At 32.2% G+C, this 5,380-nt stretch overlaps 1 non-coding gene across 1 annotated transcript; it reads right to left on the bottom strand.

Moving 5' to 3' along the window:
• Positions 1-3,655: 3,655 nt before the first annotated feature.
• LOC114914047 (small nucleolar RNA R71) lies at positions 3,656-3,764 on the bottom strand. The gene has a single exon (XR_003800480.2). It is a non-coding gene; the product is annotated as a small nucleolar RNA R71 (small nucleolar RNA).
• Positions 3,765-5,380: the final 1,616 nt, after the last annotated feature.

Genomic DNA, 5,380 nt, shown 5'->3' on the forward strand with positions numbered 1-5,380 from the left:
ATGTATCTTTCATAACTCTTTCAATATACTCATAGCTCAATATATTCTTCTTAATTTTACCAAACAACCATATTGACGTGTCAATTTCTAGTACATCCAGCTTGCTTTCCTGAATGTTTTTGTTGCCTATCAAAGCCATACAACACCACAAACCTTCTTATTAATTTATGAAATTTTCCTTTAGTCACTAAGATATGCCTTATGATAAAGCGATAGTTATTGAAATAGTTTCCCTAATTAGAATCAAAGCCCTTGAATAGTTTCTTTAAACCTATTAGCAAGAACCAATTCGTATATAAACAGCTTAAAGCATGCATGCTTCAATGTTTTGGTTACTGCAACGACAACTCTTTCTCTACGAGACTAGATCCGACGAGGGTGGGTCTCACCGGGAACGAGGACTTCTCGCTGGTGTTCAGATCCAATAACTCCACAGCATTTACCTTCTCCCACTGCTTTAGGAAGGATTTTGATAACCCTTTTGTCGAGAACACCTCTAGTGAGCTGCATTTGGGGAAGGATGTGTTGAAAATAAATAAACTTAATTGTGTATTGGATCAAGAGATGCTGGTTAAAGAAATTTTTTGTGTTCCCAAGAGACCTTGTTTCAAGAGAAGGTATTGAAATTAGTAAACTAAATTAATATTATCTTGTTATTAGCAATGACTTTTAGTGTTTTCTATGAAATGCATTTAGAATTTCTCTCTTTGTATAAAACAAAAGTATCATTCATAAATATGACTCTTGATTTTTTGTATAGAGGATAGTCGATAAGTGGCATATTTTTATATTTATTTTAAAATTTTTTGATAATTTATGGTGCTAACATCTTCTTAAAAACCTAATTTTATTAATAAATTAGATTTTCTTATAAAAATAAATAATTTAAAAAAATATATAAAATTAGAGCATATTTATGAAAAATAAATGTTAATTTAATTGAACAATTTAAGCACCAAACTAATGAAAAATTTTTAAAAAATTTAATGCATATTTTTTTTTTATTTTTCAGGAAAAAATCAGAGCAAAAATCGAGCCAAAATATCCAAAAAAATAATTTTTATACCCTTTGGTGCACGATGGACCAGCCGCTCGATCCACAGAATCAGGGCGCTGTCCACCAGAAATAGTTCACGATTCACAGTTATGGTCCACGATGGGCGAAGATGTTTTCACATGATCCGATGGTCCACATTCATCCCGACCAAGATCGGATGGATGACAGCATTTTCGACTGTGATAAGAACTTCTGGATGCGATCTGACAGTCCAGATTCCATCCATCGCATGATCCAACGGCTGAGAATGCTCTCGATTTTGAATAGAAGATCAGAGGTGCGATCCGACAGCCCAAATCTCATTTGAAGTGTGATTGGACGGTCAGAATCGCATCCGAATGTAATAAGGAGAAAGAAACTATTTTTTGGGCTGATCTGGGCAATCCAAAGATGATCTAACAGTCAGAAATCAACGTAAAGGGTATTATATAAATTCTAAGGGTTTTAAGACTCTTTTTTCTACCAAAAAAAAATAAAAAAATTACCTATAAATAGGAGGTCCGGAAATAAATTTTGGAAGCAGAAAAATTCAGTGAAAAGCTAAAAGAAAATAGAAAAAAAATTATATAGCTTTAGAGACATAAAGAGAAGAAAGAGAAAAATCGGTTCGCTCTATGGAGTATGAAAGAAGATGAAGAGGTTATCAACCATCTTCCCGATGAGGCTGGACTGATCAATTTCAAATCCTTGTTATAGTTTTATTTTTATTTTATTTTATTATTTTTTAAATTTTTTTATAATTAAATTTTAAATTTAGTTAATGAAAAATTTATTTTTTTACACTTTAAATTTCTATCTTTTATTTTTTTTCACAAGTAGATGCTAGGATCTAGTTAGTAGATCTTAGTACCAATTTATTTGATATATTTTAAATTTTTATTATTTATTTTTATTGTAAGTAGAAGTTAGGATCTATCCGATTTATTTTTTTATATTTTTAATTTTTATTTTTGACTTAAATTGCATTCTTCAAAATTTTATTTTCTTTTTATAAAATCAAAGATTTCAAATCAAAATCTTATCTTCTTTGTGGATTCGACTCACTACTTTCTATATATTTTTTAATTTTTATTGAAGTCAGAATTAGATTGATAATCACAGTATCCTAACGACAACATTACGATCGTATCAATTTTTGGTGCCGTTGCCGAGGAGGGCACCAATTTTAATATTTGATTTCTTTGATTTTCTTATAAATATAACTTACTAATTTTTTTTACAAAAAATTTAAAAATTTAAAAAAATAGAAAGCTTCAAATTTTGCTTGGTGAGATCAATCCTAACCTTAGCCCTAATTATTTTATTATTATTATTAATTATTATTTTTTTAAATTAACCTAAAATTTATCTATATTAATCTAATAAAAATCATATGACAAGAGTAGAAACTTAATTTTTAGAAGCATTTATCATCTTAGATTTATTTTTGGTGATCGCTGGAGACAAGGTAAGCTTTCAAGTTTCATTAATTTTATGCATCTAATTTAGTTGCATAGAACCCTTTATTTGAAATTGGTTGTGCATATTCATCTTAAAGTAACTTAAGGACAACATCTATAACAAGATAAGGTGAAGATTTCATCATCCTTCTTTGGTTCAAAAATAACCAACCAGCATCCCGCATTCACCTTAGCCTAACTAAAATCAAGTAGACATTGGCCTCTAGGATCAATTGAGTTAAGTTTGAGTATTGTGGTCAAGTCAAGCACAAAATAAGTTTGGACTCACTCCTGAAACTGGTGTCTAAGGCTAGAGGTTACAAAGGCTTAGCCTAAGTGGACTCACAGTTATTTAATTGGTTCCTTTAGCTTATCTAATTAATTTAATTGGTGTCTAAGACAAGCAACAAGGGGACCCTCACGATCTCATCTCTTACTTAGCTAGTTAAAAGAAGTGAGAACAAACCCAATTTGTATCTAAGCCCAGCCACTCTACATCGAACTATTAGGTCTAAGAAATCCATAGGTGTCTAGGTTTAATTGTTTGCTAACCTGATTGCAATTAATATTTTACCGCAACTAATTCTTCTCATCTTACGTGTTTAGGTCTAGGAATTTTTCTTTCTTTTCTCTTCTCTTTCTTTTCAAAAAAAAAAAAAGAACTGAACCATACATTAGGGTTTGCAGTAGTATATGCAAGGTAGAAGATCTCTCTATCCTGATTTAGTTGAACCTAATCTTGAAATTGAACGGCTGATTCACGTTAAACCTGAAAATCAAATGGTTGGAGACCCTAAAGAACCACCTAGGCAGATGAAGGAATATTTTATTCATTCCACCTATAACCCATCGACTTATATCCACTTATCTGATATCCCTGCAAGCCATTATGAGATCAAGTCGACCACAATTCAGATGCTCCCATCTTTCTACAGGAATACTAATAAAGATCCTTACAATCATGTAGATGAATTCTTAAAAATTTATTCCATGATGAAAATTCAAAATTTTACTGATGATGCACTTAAACTGACCTTATTCTCCTTCTCACTTAAGGACAAAGTCAAGTATTGGTTTGGCACAATAGGGAGATCAATCCAAACTTGGACTGAAATACACTATGAGTTTCTTAAGAAATTTTATCTCATAAATCGAACCAACACCATAAGATGAGCCATCACTGGATTTGCTCAGCTTCTAGGAGAACAAATTCATGAATCATGGGAGAGAATTAAGGAACTTCTTAGAAAATGCCCACATCATGGTCTATCTAAGTGGCAAATAGTTCAAGCTTTCTATGAGAGTTTAGGTGACCAATATAGATAGATGGTAAATGCATCTTGTGGGGGTGTATTCATGAGTAAGAGTGAGGATGAAGCTTATACTTTATTTAAAATTTTGAATGAAAATTTGATCAATCATGCTTCATTATCCTCCTACGAAAGATCAATCTCTCACAAAAAATGGACAGAAATTTTTGAGATCAAGCAAACAAACTCTAGTCTTGAGGCCAATTTGAACCTAATAGCCCAAAAATTAGATAAAATCGACTTTTTTATCTAGAAATTAGATCAGTTCCTAATACTAGGTCAACAATCTCCTGTGCAATACATATCACCTTCTAATTATCTAGAGATTTATTCTATCTGTGCTAGCCCGCCCATCATGTGAGTGAATGTCCCACGACTGCACAGTTTTCATCTTTCATTCAAGAACAAGTTCAAGCTACCCAATATTACTCTAAACCTGTCAATGATCCATTCTCTAACATATATAATTCAGGCTGGAGGAACCACCCTAATTTTTTTTTGAGACCCCAACAAACTCAGGCTCAGATCCAAATTTCTCCTGTGCAAAACTTTTAGAGTAGGCATCTATACTAGAATTATGTCTACAACAGAGGTCAGCCTAGTCAACCTATCTAGCCACTATATTACAATCAGCCGTCATACCCACCTCTTCAACAGACCAATCTAGCTGACGATAGATTTAACCAATTACAACAATTGATTATGATCTAACGGCAATCCCTCACCAGGCTAGAAGCATAAATAAATCAATTAACTGAGTCTACCATGAGGAGGGAACTGGGTCAATTGTCAAACGAACCAATATCGAATTTCAAAAATAATCCAATTACCCACCAACCACCTAGACCTAGTCATCAATCTAATGTCTCACCTATAAATCTTTAATTTGAAAATGATAAAATAATCTCTGAGCTTAAAAGTGATAGAATTTTTAAGGACCTATATCAAGATCAGGTGAGTGAGGCTAGTACTGATGCTAGCCAAAATATGAATTTGAAAAAAGAGGCTAGTACTGATGCTACCTAAAAAGAGAATGAGGAGGTTAGTACTGAGACTAACTCAATAGAAGAACCTGAGCCCAGAATTGATACTGATCTAAGTGAAGAAAAAAAGAGAACAGATGCGTTACCTGAGATACATTCACTAAGAGTCTCATTTTCTTTAGCTTTACAAGCCGGTTCTTCTACATTAGAATCACCTCCTCCAGAATTGAAATTGTCTTTGATCACATCTAAATATACATATTTAAAATCAAGTAACACCCTTTCAGCACCCATTGCTTCAAACTCAACTTCTAACCCAAAAACTCAATTCATGAGCATTTTCGAAGAACAAAGAAGAGAAATTCTCAACAAACAAGGGTATGTCAATGGATTTAAAAATTATCTTTCTAAAATTAAGAAAGGGGATGTAAAATACTTTCTAGAGATTGGTAACAAAATATTAAAATTTATCATAGGCTATCTTCATAAGATTGGCAATCCAAAATCATTAGAATTTATCAATCCAATATTTGACATGGAATAGGTGAGAAAAATAGCATGGTCTGACTGAAGACAGTAAATTTAGTACTT

The sequence above is a fragment of the Elaeis guineensis genome, chromosome 3 (assembly GCF_000442705.2).
Source record: "Elaeis guineensis isolate ETL-2024a chromosome 3, EG11, whole genome shotgun sequence".
In the NCBI taxonomy this organism is placed as follows: Eukaryota; Viridiplantae; Streptophyta; class Magnoliopsida; order Arecales; family Arecaceae; genus Elaeis; species Elaeis guineensis.